The sequence below is a fragment of the Elephas maximus genome, chromosome 4 (genome assembly GCF_024166365.1).
Source record: "Elephas maximus indicus isolate mEleMax1 chromosome 4, mEleMax1 primary haplotype, whole genome shotgun sequence".
Taxonomy (NCBI): Eukaryota; Metazoa; Chordata; class Mammalia; order Proboscidea; family Elephantidae; genus Elephas; species Elephas maximus.
Window position 1 is genome coordinate 114,513,445 of NC_064822.1, and position 26,581 is coordinate 114,540,025.

The 26,581-nt window shown below is 37.4% G+C and overlaps 2 pseudogenes; both read right to left on the bottom strand.

Annotated features, from left to right (window-relative positions):
- Nucleotides 1–9,176: 9,176 nt before the first annotated feature.
- LOC126076418 (olfactory receptor 6C2-like) lies at nt 9,177–10,852 on the bottom strand (annotated as a pseudogene).
- Nucleotides 10,853–11,682: 830 nt separating this feature from the next.
- On the bottom strand, nt 11,683–25,772 carry LOC126076419 (olfactory receptor 6C70-like; annotated as a pseudogene).
- Nucleotides 25,773–26,581: the final 809 nt, after the last annotated feature.

The window sequence follows — 26,581 nt, forward strand, 5'->3', positions numbered from 1 at the left end:
TAATACTTGGTGTTCTGATTCGTGAGAGGGAGAGCTAAAATATATATCCCTCTACCTTCATACATTTATGTTCAATAAACAATTTCTTTTTAATAAATGGCATAATAAATTATGTACTATTCTGAAAATTACTTTAAAATATGCATCTTTTAATATCTTTCCATGATAAGATCAAGATCTATATCATTTTGTAAGTTCTACGTCTTAAACCATAATCCCCTAATTGACTTAGCCTTTGCGAAAGTGATGTTCATTTGGTCTTTCCCAATCATTTACTATTACAAAATGAATTCAGTGAGCAGGGGTATAAATATGTATTTCACATTTATTAACAATTATAGTTCTAACATAAATTCCTAAAATGTAGATATTTCCAGGTGAAAGTTTATATATATTTTGGGTAAATAACTAAATCCAAAGTTTTCGAACAAATTGTGCACAGAAGTTCCATTTCACTGAATACTTGCTAAAACTGAACATCATTAAAGTTTTTAACTTGTCCAGATATGACTGATGTATTTTATGCCATGATTTTCATTTGCATCATTTCCTATTATGATAGATAATTTCATTTACTTTTTAGTAGATTAACTATCTTATTTTCTCTTGGTATTTATAAATTCTTTGTCTTTGTATTGATTCATAAAAACTTCTTCAATGTTATTAACTCTTTCCTATTAATTATGCCACAAAGTTATTATTTTAGTGATAGTCTGTCCTTGATATGTCTCTTTAAATATTGTCGATTTACTATAGATTTTTAGTTAAATACATTATTCTTTTAATGGAGGCAGGAATTTACGTTTTGGTTAAGAGTGACTTATGTCAACATTATAAAATCATCTTGGAAATCATCTGAAAAAAAGAAAAATTAATATTGTAACCATGATAGTTTCTGGTTAAAATGTTAAAAGTGATATATTTTGTCTATCACAGAGCACTGTTAAATAATTAGTTGTTTGATAATAAACTGATAGAAAAAATAATAACTAAATAGATATGAGATCAGCCTGATTGCTCTACAGCCTAAGTAATTGAAAAGTTGGTTATCAGCTTTACGAAAAATATAAAGTAGATATGTATTTTTTAACTTGATATATCAACTTATATGCACTTTATTTCTTTAAGAGAAATGTAGTCTTTTAAAGGCTTATTTAACTTGTTTATTCCTCAGGGTATATATGAAAGGATTCAACACTGGTGATATGGATGAAATGAGCACTGCAACACCTTTACTAATCTCTCCCTCTTCTTTTGCAGAACGTTTGACATAGATGAAGATGCAGCTGCCATAGGTGATGGAAACTACGATCACGTGGGCAGAACAAGTGGAAAAGGCCTTTTTCCTTTGTTGAACAGCAGGGAATTTTAGAATTGTCTTCATGATATACATGTAGGAGAAAGCTACATATACAAGAGTGATGATGAAGGTCAGCACAGCACAGGGTATAACCATCTGCTCAATTAACCAGGTGTCTGAGCGTGGGATGTTCAGGATAGAAAGCACATCAGAGCCAATATGATCAATGGCAGTAGAGTCACAGAATTCCAGTTTAAGACCTAAGCCAAGAGGTGGAAGGATAATCATATAAGCTGTCATCCAACAGCAGATAACCATTGTTTTACATATTTTGTTGCTCATGATTGTCATATAATGCAAGGGTTTGTAGATGGTCACATAGCGATCACAAAACATTTACCTGAAATCCCACACAAAGTGAAGCAAGGATGATCAATAAGCCAGCCAGGCAATAGCCAAGGACAAGGACAGTACAGGCTCTATGGTTCATACCAAAAACAAAATAAAACAAAAAAAAGTTGCATTTCTCTAATGGCTAGTAAGCACTAGCATTTCCTCATGTGTCTGTTAGCCACCTGATGTCTTCTTTGGAGAAGTGTCTGTTCTTATGCTTTGCCCACTTTTTAATTGAATTATTTGTCTTTTTGTTGTCGAGGAGTAAGGTCTCTTGTACATTTTAGAGAGTAGACCCTTACCAGATATGTTGTAGCCAAAAAATTTTTTCTTAGTCTGTAGGTTCTCTTTTTATTCTTTTGTTGAAGTCTTTTAATGAGCATAAGTGTTTAATTTTTTGGAGAACCCAGTTATGTAGTTTATTTTCTGGTGCTTCTGCGTTGTTAGTTTTGGTTTATATCCTATTTATGCTGTGCATTAGGTCTCCTAGTGCTTTCCCTATTTTTTCTTTCAATTTTTATATTTATGTGTTTGAATTAGTTTTTGTGTATGTTGTGAGGTATGGGTCCTATTTCATTTTTTTACAGATGGACATCAAGTTTTACCAGCACAATTTGTTAAAAAGCCTGTATTTTCTCCATTTAATGGACTTTGAGCCTTTGTCAAGATCAGCTAACCCTATGTGGATAGATTTACACCTGGGTTCTTAATTTTGTTCCTTTGGTCCATGTGTCTGTCATTGTGTCAATACCAGGCTGTTTTGACCACAGTGTCTATACATACAGGACATTCTCAGATCAGATACTGTGAGGTCCTCTACTTTGTTCTTCTTTTTCAATAATGCTTTACTTATCTGGGGCCTCTTTCATTTCCATATAATGTTAGTGATTAGTTTTTCCATCTTGTAAAAAAAATGCTGTTGGTTTTTGGATTGGGACTGCATTATATCTGTACTTTGGTAGAACTGACACTTTGACAATATCTAATCTTCCTATTCATGAGCATGGTATGTTTTTCCCTTTATTTATGTAGGTCTTTTTTTGGTTTCTTTCCATAGTGTTTTGTAGTTTTCTTCATATAGGTCTTTTACGTCCCTGGTCAGATTTATTCTTAAGTATTCTATTTTTTTAGGGACTATTAAAAATGCTATTGCTTTCTTGATTTCCTTCTCAAAGTTCTTTTTGTTGGTGTATAAAAATCCAAATGATTTTTGTGTGTTAATCTTGTGTCTTGTTACTCTGTGAAATCTTTCTTTTAGTTCCAGTAGTTTTCTTGTGGAATCTTTGGGGTTCTGTATGTATAGTATCCTATCAGCTGCGAAGAGGGATAGTTTTACTTCTTTCTTTCCAAATTGGATATCCAATATTTTTTTTCCTTGCCTCATTACTCTAGTTAGGACTTCCAGCACAATGTTAAATAGGCATGGTGATAAAGGGCATCCTAGTCTTGTTCCCGTTCTCACAGGGAATGTTTTCAACTTCTCAGCATTGAGAATGATGTTAGCTGTTAGTTTTGAGTAGATGCTCAACTCTTTACTTTTAAATCACAGAATGGGCATTCTTCACTTTTTCTTCCTTAGTTCTCTGGGACAGGTTTCATACTTGGGAAGCTGCCCTAGCTCAGTATAATTTTCATAGTTCTACAGTTAGCGTTAGGAATTGATGACTGATAGTACATATAAATAGAATTATAAAGCCTTCAATTTTTTTTTTTTTTACTTTTGGATGCAGGCTAAAAATATCATCATGGAAGTTGTATATTTTCAGCTAGTTTACCTCAAATTGAATTTTTCTCTGTTACTTTGTTGTGTCGATAAGGCAAAAATAAACATGACTATACAAAGCACATTATTTCTTTCATTCCTTTATCTATTCAGTTTACAGTCTCCGCTTACGTGCCATTATCTCAACCTTTCATTTATTCCTCAACTCACAACAATAAAGCTCATTATAATATCCGGATACTTATGATTAAATTTCCTCTTTTTTATTCTCTGATTATGACGACCTAAACTTTAGGGCCTTGGAAATTGCTCATTTAGGTGTCTTATTTTCCTTATCTCCTGAAGGTAAGTGGACTTTTCAGAGGATATTTAGAACTAAAAGGAGATTAATCCTAAAGAAAACAAATGATTACACTTATGTGTGACAGAAATGCCATCTTGTTTCTTCCAATCTCTTTCCATCTATTTCTCTATTCTCCTCCTCTAAACATACTCCCCAGGCCTTCCTCTTTTTAGGTTTTTAATACCTTTATATCCGTTTCTTTAAACATATTTGTTGCTTTTTGCTGTGTGCTATCAAGTCAGTTCTGACTCACAGTGACCCTATAGAACAGAATAGAACTGCCCCATAGGATTTCTTAAGCTGCAATAAACTTTCAGGAGTACATCACTAGGTCTTTTCTCCTACAGAGCTGTGGTAAGTTTGAACAACTGAACTTGCTTTTAGTAGCCTAGTGCTTAACCATAGCACTACCAGGGCTCCTTTTTTTAAATATGTAGTTGTATTTCATGGTTATATTTTATATCTAATACATTTAAGAAATGTAATAAGATTTGGTGGAAGAAAGATAATCATATTATTAATTAAATAGTAGAGTTAAAAATCGAATCACCATAAGTCTAACTTTTTATCATACTTTGGTGGCTTGCATGTTGCTGTGATGCTGGAAGCTATGCTACTGGTATTTTAAATACCAGCAGGATCATCCATGGTGGGCAGGTCTCAGCAGAGCTTCCAAAACAAGACAGAGTAGGAGGAAGAGCCTGGCCATCTACTTCTCAAAAATTGGCCCTTGAAAACTTTATGAATAACAATGGAACATTGTCTGATACAGTACCAGAAGATGAAAACCTCAGGCTGGAAGGCACTCAAAATATGACTGGGAAAGAGCTCCCTCCTCAAAGTAGAGTTGATCTTAATGACGTGGATGCAGACACGCTTCCAGGACCTTCATTTAATGATGTGGGATGACTCAAAATGAGAACAGCTGAAAGCGCTCATTAATAATTAGAACATGGAATATATAAAGCATGGGTCTAGGAAAATTGGAAACTGTCAAAAATGAAATGGAATGCATAAAGATCGATATCCTAGACATTAGTGAGCTGAAATAGACTGGCATTTGGCCATTTTGAATTGTATATTCATATGGTCTACTATACCAGGAAGGACAAATTGAAGAGGAATGGCATTGCGTCCATGGTCAAAAAGAACATTTCATGGTCTACCCTGATGTACAACACTGTCGGTGATAGTATAATATCCATATGCCTACAAGGAACACCAGGTAATACAACTATAACTCAAATTTACGCACTCACCACTAATGTCAAAGATGAGAAATTGAAAATTTTTACCAACTTTTGCAGCCTGAAACTGATCAAGCATTCAATCAAGATGCATTGATAATTACTATGATTGGAATGAGGAAGTTGGAAACAAAGAAGAAGCATTCGTAGTTGGAAAATATGGCCTTGATGATAGAAATAACACTGAAGATCACATGATAGAATTCTGTAAGGCCAATGAATTATTCATTATGAGTACCTTTTTTCACCAATATAAATGGAAACTATACCAGATGGAAAACACAGGAATCAAATTCACTAATCCGTGGAAAGAGACAATGGAAAAGTTCAATGTCATCTATCAGAACAAGACCAGGAGCCAAAGGTGGAACAGACCATCAATTGTTCATGTGCAAGTTCAAATTGAAAGTAAAGAAAATTAAAACAACTCCACAAGAGCCAAAGAACAACCTAGAATATACCCCACCTAAATTTAGAGACCATCTCAAGAATAGATTTGACACACTGAATACTAGTGTCCGAAGTCCAGATAAATTATGGGATGTAATCAGTGGTATCATACATGAAGAAAGCAAAAGGTCATTAAAAAGACAGGGAAAAAAGAAAGGTCCAAAATGGATGTCAGAACAGACTCAAAACTTGTTCTTGAATGTCAAGTATTTAAAGCAAAAGGAAGAAATAATGAAGTAAAAGAGTTGAAGAGATTTCAAGCGGCACCTCGAGAAGACAAAGGAAGGCATTATAATGACATGTACATACACCTGGAGTTAGAGAATAAAAAGGGAAGAACATGCTGGCATTTCTTAAGCTGCAAGAACTGAAAAAAAATTCAAGTCTCAAATTGCAATATTGAAGGATTGAATAGGCAAAAATTGAATGATGTAGGAAGCATCAAAAGAAGATGGAAGAAATACAAGTCACTGAACCAAAAAGAAAAGTTTATGTTCAAACATTTCAGGAGGTAACATATGATCAAAAATCAATGGTACTGAAGGAAGAAATTCAAGTTGCACTGAAGACATGGGTGAAAAACAAGGCTCCAGGAATTAATGGAACACAAGTTCAGATGTTTTAACAAACGAATGCAAGCTGAAAGTGTTCCCTATTTATACCAAGGAATTTGGAAGCTATCCAGCCAATTGATTGGAAGAGTTTCATATCTGGTCTCATTCTAAAGAAAGGTAATCTAACAGAATGCAGAAATTATCAAACAATATCATATATATCACACACAAATAAAATTTTGCTGAAGATAGTTAAAAAAACGGTTGTAGCTATACATCAACAAAGAATTGTCAAAAATTCAAGCCCGAATCAGAAGAAGACTTGGAAGGAAGAATATCATTCCTGATGTCAGATGGATCCTGGCTGAAAGCAGAGAATACTAGAAAGATGTTTACCTGTGTTTTATTGATTATGAATAGGTGTTTGACTGTGTGGGTCATAACAAATTATGGATAACATTTCAAAGAACGGAAATTTCAGAACACTAAGTTTTGGTCATGTGGAACCTGTACACAGACCAAGAGGCCACTGTTTGAACAGAACAAGGGGATACTGTGTGGTTTAAAATCAGGAAAATGGTGTGTCAAGGTTATGTCCTTTTACCATACTTATTCAACCCGTATGCTGAGCAAATGACACAAGAAGCTGGGCTATACAAAAAAAAAATAAATAAATACATCATCAGGATTGAATGAAGACTCATTAAAAACCTGTGATATGCAGATGGCACAACCTTGCTTGCTGCTTGCTGAAAGCAAAGAGGAATTTATGTACTTACTGATGAAGATCGAATACTACAGCCTTCAGTACAACTTCCAAAAAAAAAAAAAAAATCCTCACAACTGGATCAATAAGCAATATCATGAGAAATGGAGAAAACATTGATGTTGCCCAGAATTTCATTTTGTTTGGATCCACCATCAATGCCCATGAAAGCAGCAGTCAAGGAATCCAACCACATATTTTATTTGGCAAATCTGCTGCAAAAGACTTCTTTAAAGTTTTAAAAATAAAGATGTCTCTTTGATGACTAAGGTGTGCCTGACCGAAGTCGTGTTTTTTTCAATCCCCTCATAATCATGCAATAGCTAGACAATGAAAAAGGAAGACTGAAAAAAATTTGATGGGTTTGAATTACGGTGTTGGAGAAGAATATTGAATACATTATCAACTGCCAGAAGAACAGAAAAATTTATCTTGGAAAAAGTAGAACCAGAATGGTCCTTAGAAGAAAGGATGATGAGACTTGGTCTCACATACTTTGGAAATGTTATCAGAAGGCAAAAGTCCTTGGAGAAGGACATAAATGTTTGGTAAAGTAGAGGGTTAGTGAAAAAGAGGAGGCTCCTCAGCAAGATGAATTCAGACAGTGGCTACAACAATGGGCTCAAACAGAGACACCATTGTGAGAATGGCCCAGGACCAGACAAAGCTTTCTTCTGTTGTACAAAGGGTCACTATGACCCTGATCCAACTCCATGGCACCTAACAACCACATCAAAAGGGCTTCTACTTTTTGAAAAATGCAAAAATAAGTCATTTGTAGAAAAATATCAATGAATTCACATCTTCTAAACATAATGCCTTTGACTGACAAAATTTTTCAGATTTTCTTCATCTATAGAGGGTATTGTTTCAAACAGTAAAGCAACTACTCTAAACTACTCTAAAGCACTAATCAGAGTAGTGCTTATTTGGGGTCATAAAATATAAAATCAGAAATGATTAATATTCAAAATGTCAGCTTTATGTCTCCTTAATAATTTATTTGCATTAGACAGATGATATTGAGTTGTATTGTATTTCAATTTTGAAGAAGTTTCCAATATCTTTTTTAAATATCTAGGAGAAAAAAAAACTGCTTTTTTTTTTTAATAGCATACATGAAACAAGATCTAACATAAGAATTAATGAATGTACTCCCTATGAGAAACTAGTTAAATTTTCCAGCAGTGTTTAGCTAAAATTAGTATCAAAGAATTTTCATCTTAGAGAGTCCCTTCAGTTCAAGATGGCCTTCTCCACACATCAGTGACAATATTTAGGTAACTGCAGGGCAGGCTGCACTTGTGATGCTTCAGCCAAACACCACTTGACAGGCACTAACCAAACTTCCGGAATGGAATCTTAAGTTTATGATACTTAAAATGATCTTAGTCAAATGTTGAGCAGATCATGTGACTGGCTTGCCCCAAATTCCTAGGGAATACATTCCTGCAGCTGGATTTTGACTTGCATGTATACTTCTTGATCTATTTTTTTTTTCAGGGCCATCTTTGGTGAGATTCAAGATTTATAGGAATTGTCGACTCAAATTTGCTTTTAAATGGAAAAGCAGGTGAGTTTTCCAGTTTTTATCAAATATTGATGTGCTTTTTTGGTTAGTATGCGATCTAGGAGGACAGAATAGGGAGGCTTCCCAAAATAAAAAAAAAAAACCTTAAAATCTTTTTCAAAGTATATTCAGGGACAAAGGAGGAGATTACAAAGGGAAGGACTAACCTTGAATATTTTTAGCCTGCCAACAAGTTGAAGGGTCACCCCTTGGAGATCTCTGGGCAGGTGAAGGCAATGTGGATGCATAGCAAAATACCTCCTATTATTTTCTCCCTAAATGATATAAAATCATGAGAGCAGAAAGTAAATTCTACACCCTAGGTGGGAAAACTCTTTTTGTAAAAGACCGGATAGCAAATACTTTAAATCTTTAAGCAATAAGGTTCACTAAACTACTTGATTCTTCCATTAAAAGCAGCCATAAGCAATATATGCCAGTGAATGGGTTTGGCTCTATTCTAAAGAAACTTGATTTAGAAAAAGAGGAAGTAGATAGATTTTGTTCTCAGGCCTTGAAATTTGCTGACTCTGTGACCTGGTCATTACTCCAAAGTTATTCCTATGTGGCTTTGAAGAAATATTAACAAGGCCTGTCACTCTGGCTGGCCTTGCTCTCTTAGCCATGGAAGGAATTCTGATTGAGATTGAAGAGGGCAAGGAACTACTTGATCAGAGTAGGTTCATGAGTCAAGATGAAAGTACCGTAAGAAAGTTAATCTAATTCCACTAGTTAGAACTTCAGAAGAAATATTAAGGAACTAGTCTTCCATTTTCACTTGATTTGCTCAAATTCAGTGTGCTCTTACTTTTGTGAAATAAATGCAATTTTTAAATATCATTGAAAGATTGTTTCACCTTCTTATTTCTCAAGGTATAAAGGAAAGGGTTTAACAAAGGAGCAACAGATGTAGTGAGCACAGATACCCCTTTATTAATGCCCACATCCTCTTTGGCTGAAGGTTTGATATAGATGAAGACACAGCTACCATAGGTGATGGAAACAATGATCATGTGAGAAGAACACGTGGAGAAAGCTTTTTTCCTTTGCTGAGTAGATGGGAATCTTAGTATTATTGTCTTGATGATATATATGTAAGAAAGAACCACGCCTATGAGTGTGATAATGGATGTCAATACTGCACAAATTATAACTACCAGTTCTACGAACCATGTATCTGAGCATGAAATCTTAAAAAGAGAAGCTGTATCACAGCCAAAATGATCAATGGCATTGGAGTCACCAAATTCCAGCTGCAGACCCATACCAAGCGGTGTAATGATGATCATCAACCCAGAGATCCAGCAGCAGAGGACAAGGACAGTACAGACTCTGCTGTTCATGATGGTCGTATAATGGAGGGGCTTGCAGATGGCCACGTAGCGGTCATAGGACATGGCAGCCAGGAGAAAAAACTCCGTGGCCCCAAAGAGTCCAAAAAAAAAAAGTATTTGACTGGCACATGCATTGTAAGTAATGGTATTATCCCCAATTGATATACAGTACAGGAATCTGGAAACACAGACCGTTGTGAATAAGATTTCTAAGAAGGAGAAGTTTTGAAGGAAAAAATACATAGGTGTTTTAGGTGGGAATCCGTGAGAGTAAGAATGATAATGGTCAGGTTTCTGGTTACACGCAGGATATACATCAGAAATAAAGAGATGAAAACTGGAACTTGCAGCTGTGGGTCATCAGGAAGTCCCAGCAAGATGAAAGGTGTTACTGCTGTTTGATTTCTCGTTACTACCTTTGATGTTTTAGTCAATCTGCATGTAAAGAAAAAATCAGAAAGTATAGAACTCACCAGAAAGAACGTATACCAAGTGACCCCTTCTTCTTATTCATTATAGTTTTCAGTGATCTATATAAAATTTATTTTTAAATGGACTACACAGAAAAGAGATTTGAGCTTTTACTCCTTTTTTGTTCTCAAAAACTCACATCAGGTTTTGTCTATTACATTTATAGTTTATAACTTTTTTTTCACATTTTCAATAAAATTTAATTGATTTAACATTTTAATTTTCTCTGTATTATTTTTAAGTACTATGAAGATTTGTAACATATGCTATCTTGCCTTCAAATAGAAAACTAGAAAGGCTAAAAAACAACAAAATAAAAAAATTAACCCTTGGCAAACACCAAAATGGTAATAGAGTAGTAAGGACTTGTGGGATCAAGATCCACAGAGAGGTAAGATGGATATTTGACAGCATATTTCCCATTGAGGTATTTACTATTTTTCATTTGAAAGGTATGGTATCTTTCTGTGAGTCTCATGAGTTTGGGTAGGCACACAAAATGAAGTTCAGAGTCTATCAAAGATGAGATAATCTGGGAAGTATCATGCACTTTCACTTAGGGCTTTCAAGGACTATAGGAGTTATGATGAACTGGAATTGACCATCTTCAATAATAAGCTCAGTTCCTGATTGGATTAGGGTGATATGGCCTAATTGACTCCTAGTGCAAAATACAGTGCCAAGGGAGAACAGCTCTTCATCCAGGATTTCAAATTATTCCTAAAATTTTTCTTTTTTTTTTTTCGGTTTGATTTTTCTTTTCTGTTTGTTTTTTTTTTTTTTTTTTTAATTGTACTTTAGATGAAGGTTTACAGAACAAACTAGCTTCTCATTAAACAGTTGGTATACACATTGTTTTATGACATTGGTTGACAACCCCATGGCATGTCAACACTCTCCTTTCTCTACCTTGGGTTCCCAATTACCAGCTTTCCTGCCTCCTCCTGCCTTCTAGTTCTTGCCCCTCGGCTGATGTGCCCTGTTAGTCTCGTTTTGTTTTATGGGTCTGTCTAGTCTTTGGCTGAAGGGTGAACATCTGTAGTGACTTCATTTCTGAGCTAAAAAGGTGTCCAGAGGCAATACTCTCAGGGTTTCTTCAGTCTCTGTCAAGCCAGTAAGTCTAGTCTTTTTTTTTTGTGAGTTAGAATTTTGTTCCACATTTTTCTCCAGCTCTGTCTGGAGCTCTCTATTGTGATCCCTTTCAGAGCAGTCAGTGGTGGTAGCCATGCACCATCTAACTGTACCTCTGGTGGAGGCCGTGGTAAATGTGGTCCATTAGTCCTTTGGACTAATTTTTCCCTGTACTTTTAGTTTTCTTCATTTTTCCTTGCGCCCAAAATGGTGAGATCAGTGGAGTATCTTAGATGGCTGTTCACAGGCTTTTAAGACCCCAGACGCTACTCACCAAAGTAGAATGTAAAGCATTTTCTTTATAAACTATGTTATGCCAGTTGAGCTAGATGCTCCCAGAGATCATGGTCTGCACAGCCCTCAGCCCAGCAATTCAGTCCCTCAGGGAGTTTGGATGTGTCTAGGGAGCTTCCATGACCTTGTATTGTGTAAGTTTTTCATATGTAATACCCACAGTGACATAAGAGAAACAAGCAAAGACAAATTTAACAATCATTGGAGGAGACATGACCACATAACTGAAAGCTAAAGTAAATAAAGAGAACAAAACAGACAAACAGAAGATCTAGCTATTCCAGCTTTCAAGCACAGACATATTAGAATAACTCAAATTAATATACTCAGGATATTATATAACAAGAAGAAGAATTTCCATGGACACTATAGAAATGAAACATAAACTTTCAAGTTAAAAATAAACAGAAAATAGGGAGGCGGGGCCAAGATGGCGGACTAGGTGGATGCTACCACGGATCCCTCTTGCAACAAAGACTCGGAAAAACAAGTGAATTGATCACATACATAACAATCTACGAACTCTGAACAACAAACACATATTTAGAGATTGAGAATGAACAAATACGGGGAGGCAGCAATTGTTTTCAGAGCCTGGAGCCAGCATACCAGTCAGGTGACCTTCGGAGCCCAATTTGGGGCAGAGCCCAGGGGGGCAGACTGCACAGACAAGGGGCCCAGCCCTAGCCCCCGAACTCATTCCAGGAGGGGGCCCAGCCAGTTCGTGCGGGCCACATGGCGGCGCAGCCAGTGGGAGAAGTCCCCGGGAGGCAGCGACAGGTCTTGGAGCGGGGAGAGCAGCATCCCAGCCAGGGAGCCGTCCCGCCGGGATTTTGGCACACGAGGGTGTGGCGTGAGCGCGGGGAGCAGCTTCATCCCCCTGAATTGACCCCCGGGGGGGCCAGCAGGTTCGCGTGGGCGGCGCCCAGCCAGTTTGCGCGGGCGGCGCGGTGGCGCAGCCAGTGGGAGAAGTCCCCAGGAGGCAGTGACAGGTCTTGGAGCGGGGAGAGCAGCGTCCCAGCCAGGGAGCCATCCCGCCGAGATTTTGGTGGGCAAAGGCGTGTCGTGAGCGCAGGAAGCAGCTCCATCCCCCTGAATTGACCCCGGCCCCAGCTGGTTCGCGGGGGCTGTGCGCCACGCGGCTGGCGGGACGGGGAGTCCCCGGGAGGCAGCGACTGATTTTGGAGTCGGGAGTGCACCGTCCCCGTAGGGGAGCCTTAACCTAGGGGGTGGGGCTGACAGAGGATCTGACCGTGACTCAAGCGGGCCAGACCCCCTGGGGGCAATCTCCACACAGCCAGTACACATAGGCGACGTGCCCTGTGGAAATCTCAGATATAATAGTCATTCCAAGCAAGACAAGCAACTCCGGTTATATTCTGAGGTGCTACTCTCCTAGCTCTCTGATCCCTTCCCCACCCTCCCCAGGTGACTCCATTAACATCCGAATAGCCTGAGCCAGAGGGAGAACTCTGATAGGGATCTGACTGCATTTTTTTTTAGCGGATTTTCTGGAAAAACTAGTTTCCCAGTGATGGCTCGGAGACAGCAGTCCATATCAAACCACATAAAGAAGCAGACCATGACAGCTTCTCCAACCCCCCAAACAAAAGAATCAAAATCTTTCCCAAAAGAAGATACAATCCTGGAATTATCAGATACAGAATATAAAAAACTAATTTACAGAAGGCTTCAAGGCATCACAAATGAAATAAGGCAAACTGCAGAAAAAGCCAAGGAACACACTGATAAAACTGTTGAAGAACTCAAAAAGATTATTCAAGAACATAGTGGAAAAATTAATAAGCTGCAAGAATCCACACAGAGACAGCATGTAGAAATCCAAAAGATTAACAATAAAATTACAGAATTAGACAACACAATAGGAAGTCAGAGGAGCAGACTCGAGCAATTAGAATGCAGACTGGGACATCTGGAGAACCAGGGAATCAACACCAACATAGCTGAAAAAAAATCAGATAAAAGAATTTAAAAAAATGAAGAAACCCTAAGAATCATGTGGGACTCTATCAAGAAGGATAACTTGCGAGTGATTGGAGTCCCAGAACAGGGAGGGGAGACAGAAAACACGGAGAAAATAGTTGAAGAACTCCTGACACAAAACTTCCCTGACATTATGAAAGACAAAAGGATATCTATCCAGGATGCTCATTGAACCCCATTTAAGATTGATCCAAAAAGAAAAACACCAAGACATATTATCATCAAACTTGCCAAAAGCAAAGATAAACAGAAAATTTTAAAAGCAGCCAGGGAGAAAAGAAAGGTTTCCTTCAAGGGAGAATCAATAAGAATAAGTTCAGACTACTCAGCAGAAACTATGCAGGCAAGAAGGGAATGGGACGACATATACAGAGCACTGAAGGAGAAAAACTGCCAGCCAAGGATCATATATCCAGCAAAACTCTCTCTGAAATATGAAGGAGAAATTAAGATATTTGCACATAAACACAAGTTTAGAGAATTTGCAAAAACCAAACCAAAGCTACCAGAAATGCTAAAGGAGATTGTTTGGTCAGAAAACCAATAATATCAGGTACCAGCACAATACAAGGTCACAAAACAGAACATCCTGATATCAACTCAAATAGGGAAATCACAAAAACAAACAAATTAAGATTAATTTTAAAAAATAAATAAATTAATAAAATAATACACGTAACAGAGAATAATGGAAGTCGATAGGTACAAGATCACAATAATCAAAAAGACGGACTAAAAACAAGAGGCATTGAACTGCCAGATGGAGAGTGATACAACGCGATATAGAACGTTACAAGTTAGGTTTTTACTTAGAAAAATAGGGGTAAATAATAAGGTAACCACAAAAAGGAATATCAACTCCATAACTCAGGATAAAAGCCAAGAAAAACGTAACGACTCAACTAACATAAAGTCAAACACTATGAAAATGAGGATCTCACAATTTACTAAGAAAAACGTCTCAGCACAAAAAAGTATGTGGAAAAATGAAATCGTCAACAACACACATGAAAAGGCATCAAAATGACAACACTAAAAACTTATTTATCTGAAATTACGCTGAATGTAAATGGACTAAATGCACCAATAAAGAGACAGAGAGTCACGGACTGGATAAAGAAACACGATCCATCTACATGCTGCCTACAAGAGACACACCTTAGACTTAGAGACACAAACAAACTAAAACACAAAGGATGGAAAAAAATATATCAAGCAAACAATAAGCAAAAAAGAAGAGGAGTAGCAATATTAATTTCTGACAAAATAGACTTTGGACTTAAATCCACCACAAAGGATAAAGAAGGACACTATATAATGATAAAAGGGACAATTGATCAGGAAGACATAACCATATTAAATATTTATGCACCCAATGACAGGGCTGCAAGATACATAAATCAAATTTTAACAGAATTGAAAAGTGAGATAGACACCTCCACATTTATAGTAGGAGACTTCAACACACCGCTTTCAGAGAAGGACAGGACATCCAGTAAGAAGCTCAATAGAGACACGGAAGACCTACTTACAACAATCAACTAACTTGACCTCATTGACTTATACAGAACTCTCCACCCAATTGCTGCAAAATATACTTTTTTTTCTAGTGCACATGGAACATTCTCTAGAATAGACCACATATTAGGTCATAAAACAAACCTTTGCAGAGTCCAAAACTTCGAAATATTACAAAGCATCTTCTCAGACCACAAGGCAATGAAGCTAGAAATCAACAACAGAAAAACTAGGGAAAAGAAATCAAATACTTGGAAAATGAACAATACCCTCCTGAAAAAAGACTGGGTTATAGAAAGCATCAAGGAGGGAATAAGAAAATTCATAGAATGCAACGAGAATGAAAATACTTCCTATCAAAACCTCTGGGACACAGCAAAAGCAGTGCTCAGAGGCCAATTTATATCGATAAATGCACACATACAAAAAGAAGAAAGAGCCAAAATCAGAGAACTGTCCCGACAACTCTAACAAATAGAAAGTGAGCAACAAAAGAACCCATCAGGCACCAGAAGAAAACAAATAATAAAAATTAGAGCTGAACTAAATGAATTAGAGAACAGAAAAACAATTGAAAGATTTAACAAAGCCAAAAGCTGGTTCTTTGAAAAAATTAACAAAATTGATAAACCATTGGCTAGACTGACTAAAGAAAAACAGGAAAGAAAACAAATAACCCGAATAAGAAACGAGAAGGACCACATCACAACAGAACCAAATGAAATTAAAAGAATCATTTCAGATTATTATGAAAAATTGTACTCTAACAAATTTGAAAACCTAGAAGAAATGGATGAACTCTTGGAAAAACACTACCTACCTAAACTAGCACATTCAGAAGAAGAACAACTAAATAGACCCATAACAAAAAAAGAGATTGAAATGGTAATCAAAAAACTTCCAATAAAAAAAAGCCCTGGCCCAGACAGCTTCAGTGCAGAGTTCTACCAAACTTTCAGAGAAGAGTTAACACCACTACTACTAAAGGTATTTCAAAGCATAGAAAATGACGGAATACTACCCAACTCATTCTATGAAGCTACCATCTCCCTGATACCAAAATCAGGTAAAGACATTACAAAAAAAGAAAATTATAGACCTATATCCCTCATGAACATAGATGCAAAAATCCTCAACAAAATTCTAGCCAATAGAATCCAACAACACATCAAAAAAATAATTCACCCTGATCAAGTGGGATTTATACCAGGTATGCAAGGCTGGTTTAATATCAGAAAAACCATTAATGTAATCCATCACATAAATAAAACAAAAGATAAAAACCACATGATCTTATCAATAGATGCAGAAAAGGCATTTGACAAAGTTCAACACCCATTTATGATAAAAACTCTTACCAAAATAGGAATTGAAGGAAAATTCCTCAACATAATAAAGGGCATCTATACAAAGCCAACAGCCAATATCACTCTAAATGGAGAGAACCTGAAAGCATTTCCCTTGAGAACGGGTACCAGACAAGGATGCCCTTTATCACCGCTCTTATTCAACATCGTGGTAGAAGTCCTAGCCAGGGCAATTAGGCTAGACAAAGAAATAAAGGGCATCCAGATTGGCAAGGAGGAAGTAAAATTATCTCTATTTGCAGATGACATGATATTATACACAGAAAACCCTAAGGAATCCTCCAGAAAACTACTGAAACTAATAGAAGAGTTTGGCAGAGTCTCAGGTTATAAAATAAACATACAAAAATCACTTGGATTCCTCTACATCAACAAAAAGAACATCGAAGAGGAAATCACCAAATCAATACCATTCACAGTAGCCCCCAAGAAGATAAAATACTTAGGAATAAATCTTACCAAGGATGTAAAAGATGTATACAAAGGAAACGACAAAGCTCTACTACAAGAAATTCAAAAGGACATACTTAAGTGGAAAAACATACCTTGCTCATGGATAGGAAGACTTAACATAGTAAAAATGTCTATTCTACCAAAAGCCATCTATACATATAACGCACTTCCGATCCAAATTCCAATGTCATATTTTAAGGGGATAGAGAAACAAATCACCAATTTCATCTGGAAGGGAAAGAAGCCCCGGATAAGCAAAGCATTACTGAAAAAGAAGAAAGTGGGAGGCGTCACTCTACCTGATTTCAGAACCTATTATACAGCCACAGTAGTCAAAACAGCCTGGTACTGGTACAACAACAGGCACATAGACCAATGGAACAGAATTGAGAACCCAGATATAAATCCATCCATGTATGAGCAGCTGATATTTGACAAAGGCCCAGTGTCAGTTAATTGGGGAAAAGATAGTCTTTTTAATAAATGGTGCTGGCATAACTGGATATCCATTTGCAAAAAAAATGAAACAGGACCCATACCTCACACCATGCACAAAAACTAACTCCAGGTGGATCAAAGACCTAAACATAAACACTAAAACGATAAAGATCATGGAAGAAAAAATAGGGACAACCCTAGGAGCCCTAATACAAGGCATAAACAGAATACAAAACATTACCAAAAATGATGAAGAGAAACCCGATAACTGGGAGCTCCTAAAAATCAAACACCTATGCTCATCTAAAGACTTCACCAAAAGAGTAAAAAGACCACCTACAGACTGGGAAAGAATTTTCAGCTATGACATCTCAGACCAGCGCCTGATCTCTAAAATCTACATGATTCTGTCAAAACTCAACCACAAAAAGACAAACAACCCAATCAAGAAGTGGGCAAAGGATATGAATACACATTTCACTAAAGAAGATATTCAGGCAGCCAACAGATACATGAGAAAATGCTCTCGATCATTAGCCATTAGAGAAATGCAAATTAAAACTACAATGAGATTCCATCTCACACCAACTAGGCTGGCATTAATCCAAAAAACACAAAATAATAAATGTTGGAGAGGCTGCAGAGAGATTGGAACTCTTACACAGTGCTGGTGGAAATGTAAAATGGTACAACCACTTTGGAAATCCATCTGGCGTTATCTTAAACAGTTAGAAATAGAACTACCATACAACCCAGAAATCCCACTCCTCGGAATATACCCTAGAGATACAAGAGCCTTCACACAAACAGATATATGCACACCCATGTTTATTGCAGCTCTGTTTACAATAGCAAAAAGCTGGAAGCAACCAAGGTGTCCATCAACGGATGAATGGGTAAATAAATTGTGGTATATTCACACAATGGAATACTACGCATCGATAAAGAACACTGACGAATCTGTGAAACATTTCATAACATGGAGGAACCTGGAAGGCATTATGCTGAGCGAAATTAGTCAGAGGCAAAAGGACAAATATTGTATAAGACCACTATTATAAGATCTTGAGAAATAGTAAAAACTGAGAAGAACACATACTTTTGTGGTTACGAAGGGGGCAGGGAGGGAGGGAGGGAGAGGTTTTTTTATTGATTAATCACTAGATAAGAACTGCTTTGGGTGAAGGGAAAGACAACACTCAATATATGGAAGGTCAGCTCAATTGGACTGGACTAAAAGCAAAGAAGTTTCCGGGATAAAATAAATACTACAAAGGTCAGCGGAGCAGGGGCGGGGGTCTAGGGAACATGGTTTGAGGGGACTTCTAAGTCAATTGGCAAAATAATTCTATGAAAACATTCTGCATCCCACTTTGAAATGTGGCGTCTGGGGTCTTAAATGCTAACAAGCGGCCATCTAAGATGCATCAATTTGTCTCAACCCACCTGGAGCAAAGGGAAATGAAGAACACCAAGGTCACACGACAACTAAGAGCCCAAGAGACAGAAAGGGCCACATGAACCAGAGACCTACATCATCCTGAGACCAGAAGAACTAGTTGGTGCCCGGCCACAATCGATGACTGCCCTGACAGGGAGCACAACAGAGAACTCCTGAGGGAGCAGGAGATCAGTGGGATGCAGACCCCAAATTCTCATAAAAAGACAAGACTTAATGCTCTGACTGAGACTAAAGGAATCCCAGCGGCAATGCTCCCCAGACCTTCTGTTGGCCCAGGACAGGAACCATCCCCGAAGACAACTCATCAGACATGAAAGGGACTGGTCAGCGAGGGGGAGAGAGATGCTGATGAAGAGTGAGCTAATTAAATCAGGTGGACACTTGAGAGTGTGTTGGCAACTCTTGTCTGGAGGGGGGTTGGGAAGATAGAGAGAAAGGGAAGCTGGCAAAATTGTCATGAAACGAGAGACTGAAAGGGCTGACTCAATAGGGGGAGAGCAAGTGGGAGAAGGGAGTAAGATGTATGTAAACTTACGTGTGATAGACTGATTGGATTTGTAAATGTTCACTTGAAGCTTAATAAAAATTAATAAAAAAATTAAAAAAATAAACAGAAAATAAAATTAATAGCTAGAACACTGCTGAAGAAAGAATAAGAAATGTTAATATTCATCAAAATTAAACACCTAGATTAAAGCACAGAGGGACAAATAGATGGAATACATATACAAAAGCAAGCAATACAGATAAGGGGTTTAGTAAAAACCAAAACAATTGTGTGGAACACAAGTAAAAGAGACAGATGAAGATGCAATATTTAAAGAAATAATAGCCGGAAGATTTCCACTTCAATTCAAGATGGAGGCACAATATTTAAATTTATTTTCCCACTAGAAAAAAATTATAAAACACATAGGAAAATATGTGAAACAACAATTTTCAGGTATCGAACATCAGGTAGCAAGGGACAGTTACACCTGAGTGGGAGAGGCAAATGTGGTGAATGTACAATTAACACAGTTTACTAATAAGCATTTTCATGCTGCAACACAATGAAGGGAAAAGCAGGAGCAAACTGGTCATCCTCCAAAGTTGAGAGGACAAAGCTGTAAATATGGGAAAGCCACAGGGGCTAAATTTTACATGGCAGAGAACCAGAGAGGAAAGAGATGTAGAGAGAAAAGAGAACTGTGGAGATGTTCAAAGAGAAGCCCACAAGTCACAAGCCTTCAACTGAATATAATTGTTGCATGCATCTAAGGAAACTACTGAGGCTAGGAAAAGAGCTACCAAAAAACAATAAAGAGAAAAATCCTGAAGATAAAACAGGGCTGGGAATAGTTCCTGTTTACACATTTGAAAGGAACAACTCATAATCCAAGGGAATTTGGTAGAGTACATAGAAGTTTATTTTCTCAATAGTACAGAAAAATAATCCATAGACTGAAAGGAGACGTTGTGGTCCCACCTAACAAAGGCAAACATAAACCTCAAAGAGATCAATTTATTTCCAAGTAATACAACTGTATCCAAGAACACAGCTCAAGAATCCCCAGCACTGAAGAATTTGCAATGCCTGAAGGCCAATGAAAAATGAACAGGTATGCAAAAAAACGGGCAATTACAAACGATACTTGTTGTTAGGTGCCGTCGAGTTGGTTTCCGACTCATAGCGACCCTATGCACAACATAACGAAACACTGCCTGGTCCTGCTCCATCCTTACAATCGTTGTTATGCTTGAGCTCATTGTTGCAACCACTGTGTCAATCCGCCTCGTCAAGTGTCTTCCTCTTTTCAGCTGACCCTGTATTCTGCCGAGCATGACATCCTTCTCCAGGGACTGATCCCTCCTGAGAACATGTCCAAAGTATGTAAGCTGCCGTCTTGCAATCCTTGCTTCTAAGGAGCATTCTGGCCGCACTTCTTCTAAGACAGATTTGTTTGTTCTTTTGGCAGTCCGTGGTATATTCCATATTCTTCGCCAATGACACAATTCAAAGGTGTCAATTCTTCTTCAGTCTTCCTTATTCATTGTCCAGCTTTCACATGCATATGATGCGATTGAAAATACCATGGCCTGGGTCAGACGCACCTTAGTCTTCACTGTGACATCTTTGCTCTTCAACACTTTGAAGAGGTCCTTTGCAGCAGATTTGCCCAATGCAATGTATCTTTGGATTTCTTGACTGCTGCTTCCATGGCTGTTAATTGTGGATCCAAGTAAAATGAAATCCTTGACAACTTCAGTCTTTTCTCCATTTATCACGATGTTGCTCATTGGTCCAGTTGTGAGGATTTTTGTTTTATGTTGAGATGTAATCCATACTGAAGGCTGTGGTCTTTGATCTTCATTAGTAAGCACTTCAAGTCCTCTTGACTTTCAGCAAGCAAGGTTGTGTCATCTGCATAACGCAGGTTGTTAATAAGTCTTCCTCCAATCTTGATGCCCTGTTCTTCTTCATATAGTTCAGCTTCTCGTATTATTTGTTCAGGATACAGATTAAATAAGTATGGTGAAAGAATAGAACCCTGACGCACACCTTTCCTGACTTTAAACCAATCAGTATCCCCTTGTTCCGTCAGAACAACTGCCTCTTGATCTATGTAAAGGTTCCTCACGAGCACAATTAAGTGTTCTGGAATTCCCATTCTTCACAGTATTATCCATAGTTTGTGATGATCCACACAGTCAAATGCCTTTGCATAATCAATAAAACACAGGTAAACATCCTTCTAGTATTCTCTGCTTTCAGCCAGGATCCATCTGACATCAGCAATGATATCCCTGGTCCCACGTCCTCTCCTGAAACTGGCCTGAATTTCTGGCAGTTCCCTGCTGATATACTGCTGCAGCCATTTTTGAATGATCTTCAGCAGAATTTTGCTTGTGTGTGATATTAATGATACTGTTCTATAATTTCCATAATCGGTTGTATCACCTTTCTCGGGAATAGGCATAAATATGGATCTCTTCCAATCAGTTGGCCAGGAAGCTGTCTTTCATATTTCTTGGCATAGACGAATGAGCACCTCCAGCGCCGCCTCTGCTTGTTGAACATCTCAATTGATATTTCATCAATTCCTGGAGCCTTTTTTTCGCCAATGCCTTCAGAACAGCTTGGACTTCTTCCTTCAGTACCATCGGTTCCTGATCATATGCCACCTCTTGAAATGGTTGAATATCGACTAATTCTTTTTGGTGTAATGACTCTTTGTATTCCTTCCATCTTCTTTTGATGCTTCCTGCATCATTTAATATTTTCACCATGGAATCCTTCACTATTGCAACTCGAGACTTGAATTTTTTCTTCAGTTCTTTCAGCTTGAGAAATGCTGAGCGTGTTCTTCCCTTTTGGTTTTCCATCTCCAGCTCTTTGCACATGTTATTATAATACTTTATTTTGTCTTCTCGAGAGGCCCTTTGAAATCTTCTGTTCAGTTCTTTTACTTCATGAATTCTTTCTTTTGCTGTAGCTGCTCGATGCTCAAGAGCAAGTTTCAGAGTCCCTTCTGACATCCATCTTGGTCTTTTCTTTCTTTCCGGTCTTTTCTTTCTTTTCTGTCTTTTCAGTGACCTCTTGCTTTCTTCATGGATGATGTCCTTGATGTCATTCCCCACAGTACGACAAACTGACAGACACATGAGGGACAAACCATACTAAGGAGAAATATTAATATACAGCCACAAACCCAGGAAAAGTATGCATGATAGAAAAAGTGGAAAATAAAACCATTGTAATAACTATTTTCCATATACTCAAGAAAATAGAGAAAGGTTTGAACATATTAAGTACAGACATGTCAGGTAACTAAAATAAACACATCAAAATTTGTAAAACAGTAAAAAACTCAATTTTTGACATGAAAAATATACCGGATGGGATTCAGAGGAATTTTAGATGCTGCAGAAGGAAAATTAGTAAAGGTGAAGAAATAGCAAGAAAGTATCCAAAAATGAAATAGATGGAAAAAATGAAAACAGCCAATGAACAGAGCATCAGTGCACTTTAGGAACGTTCTGAAAGGCCTAGCATATGAGTAAGCAAAGTCACAAAGGAGAAGGGGCAAAGGGCGGGAGAGGAAAGGATATGAAGAAATAATGGCTATCTTTACATTTTAAAAGTTCCTATATCTATCATCCCTATGGCAGAGGTGTATCGTATTGCTCATTTATTGCTCTGTCTCCCCATTATACTCCAATAGTCTTGAGGTAAGAGCCTATTTTGTTCATAACAGCATACTCAGATCTTAGCACACTTGCAGAAATAGAATAGTTTCTCAGAATAAATCATACATATTTAGAAGATCAGGATATCTTCTTTACTCATATTTCAAGATTCTATTTGAGAAATTTCTTGTACTCCTGAAAACTGTGTAGAAAGTACTCCACTCATATCGAAGATACTACCTTCAATATAACTGTTTGATGCATGAGACATGTCTCCCTGATACATCACTACAATGATTTTTTGAGCAGTGAGACATAGCCACTCAATTTCTGAGCTTAGTGGTCAAACTTCACAAGTCTTTTCACTTAAATTCTTCTTTCTAATATTGACTATAGGAGCCTGGGTGGTGCATGCTGTTTACAATTTGTTCACAGTTCAAACCCACCTAGTGGCTCATGGAAGAAAAGGCCTGACAATCTGCTTCAATAAAGATTACAGCCAACAAAACCCTGTGGAGCAGTTCAACTCTTTAAAACAGTGTGGCGTTGCCATTGGTAAGCAGTCCACTCCACGGCAGTTAACAACAATGACAGTATAGACTATGAAAAAAAAAAAAACAAAGCAAAGAACAAACAAAAAGAATGGGAATCATAAGAAAAAGTGTGGTAAAATAAAACAAAAAACAATTTTTTTTTTTTTTTAAAGTTCTAGAATATGAACCAATGATAACTTGTACTAAGTAAACCTGAGCTTTCTGTTAAAAAGCCTTTTAAAATTTGTCAGGGACATTCTTTTAGATTTCACTGATAGTATATGATAGTATATAGGGCTAACTACCAGACTGAGGAAGCCCTGGTTGTCTAATGGTTAAGTGCTATGGCCGCTCACCAAAAGTTTGGCAGTTTGAATCCACGAGGTGCTCCTGGGAAACCGTGTGGGGCAGTTCTGTTCTGTCCTATAGAGTTGCTATGAGTTGCAATCAACTCGACAGCAGTGGGTTTGATTTGGGTTTTTTACCCAGACCTTAGTCCCGTTTGACCGGAACTGGCATTTCTTTTGGATGGCGTGTGATTAGATGATTAGTTCCAATCAAAGCCTGCTCCCCGGTTTCTTTTCTGGGACAATTGCCTCAGGTGGAATCAGTGTAAGGGGAGCCATCGCTGAGATTTTATAGACACTATGAGAGAGATCAAACAAGATCAAACACTGATATAGGCTCAGGGACAAGATGAAAAGAAATTGTCTAAAGCTAATATCCTCTGCTGCTCTGCAGATTCACATTGGAACTATCTGCAATAGCTCACGTTGAGAAACAGGGCAATGTTTTCCACAGCCCACCTTCCCTCCTTCTTGCAGCCATTTTCTCTTCATCCCCATTGTAACCTCTAGCTAAAGTCCTGGCTAATCTTGGTCATTATTCCATTGTCCCCCTAGTTGCCTACTTCAGAATCCTGCCTTAGAAACATTCTAATTATTGTGCAGGTGTAACTTCTGGTTAATATACTTGGACTTCAAACAGTATTTACGTTTTACCAAAGACAAGATATATTATATATGAAATGTCAGACCAATGTTCACTAAATTGGTGAGATATATTTACATTTTTGAAATGGTGTGTGCCTGTGCATGGGTGCATGTTTGCAGTGGAGATAGTAGATGTCACCTTGGATGCCCATTAAATTTGACAATTTTATTGCCCACATTATCAATTCATAAATCAGGTCTGAAAACATCATCATTTGGTTCTATGATTAATACGCTCAAAAAGTAATGACATGCCAGAAATGAAATTAATTTCTTATATCTTTATAAAAAAAAAAAAAACTATGGACTACCCAAATTATATATATTTGTCTGAAGTAGAAAATATCTTTTGAATTCAGCCCTGAAGCCTTGTTTTACTTGCTGGTTCCTCAAAATATAAATGATTGGGTTCAACAAAGGGGCAACTGAAGTATTGAGCACAGCTACTCCTTTGCTTAAAGTAACTCTTTCATTTGCTGCTGGCTTTATGTAGATGAAGATACGACTGCCATAACTGATGGAGACAACAATCATGTGAGAAGGGCAGGTGGAAGAGGCTTTTTTCTTTTGCTGAACTGAAGGGAATTTTACAATTTTCTTCATGATATAGGAGTAAAAAATGATTACTAATACCAATGTGACAATGATTGTAATCAGAGCTATTAAAAAAGCAATGGATTCTAGTAAATGTGTGTCTGAGCAAGAAAGTTGGAAGATAGGAGAAATATCACAAATGAAATGGTCAATGATATTGGAAGCACAAAAATCCAAGTGAAGACACAAAAACAGTGGCGGGAAAATGACCAAGAATGCAGTTACCCAAGGGCTGAGTGCAAGCTGGTGACAAAGTCTGCTGCTCATGACGGATGTACAATGCAAGGGTTTGCAGTAGGCAACGTAGCGGTCATAGGACACAGCAGCCAGAAGGAAAGACTCTGTAACCCCCCAAAATATACAAAAAAACAACTGAGACATACGACCATTATAGGAAATGGTCTTTTCCCTGGTTACAGTTGTGTTTAAGAATTGGGGATGCAAGCATTTGTGAATGAGATTTCCAGGAAAGAGAAATTACAAAGGAAGAAATACATTGGGGTCTTGAGATGGGAATCCAGCAGAGTGAGGGCAATGATGGTTAGGTTCCTTATCATGCTCAACATGTAACTGAGAAGTAGAAACAAGAAAATGACAATCTGTAACTGAGAATTACCTGTCAGTCTCAGTAGAATAAACTCCATGTTCTTTGTATGATTCTTCATTTCTTTTTTATGATTTCAATCAAGTTCTAGAAATAAAAAGGTATAAAAATCAGAAATTACATGCATAGGTATATCTCCAGAAAAAGATATATAAAAAGACCCATATTCAGAAACATGGCCGTTTACCATGTAATACTCTATGGAAGTTGAATGTATGATCCAAAGCTGTGCAACAGAAACTAAGAGTTTAAATGAACTGTAGAAGTGAAACCAGTTTTGGACATTGACCTACAAAATCAGGGAATGATGGTTTATTTTTTTCTCTCTTACAAACTTCCAATCAATTGTATATAATTCCAAACTTGGCTAGATCATAAATAAATAAAAATGCTGGGTTCAGGATTCAAAAGTAATTCATTCATTTTTAAACTATTAAGTTTATCAAAATAAAACATTGCCTATTTGATAAATTAAGACCTTCAATTAAATTCTGAAACTTAGATTTTATATTAAAGTGACATTTTTTAAGACTTCATCTGTAGCCTCCTACAACTGCGCAATGTTGTACTTTATGAAGGCAGAAATGGCAAAAAGGCAATGTAATACCACAAGGGAACAAGCACTGGCTGAATCTGGGGGAAAAAAATAAACTGATTATGAACCGGATACAGTTACATTGGAGCCTTAGTAGCACAGGAGCTCCACTGCTAACCAAACGGTCAGCAGTTCAAATCCACTAGCCGCTCACTAGAAAACCTATGAGGCAGTTCTATTCCTTTCTGTAGAGTTACTATGAGTCGGAATCATCTTGATGGCAACAGCTTTGTTTATGGTTTTTATAGCCACATCTACAAAAAGAAAAAAAACCT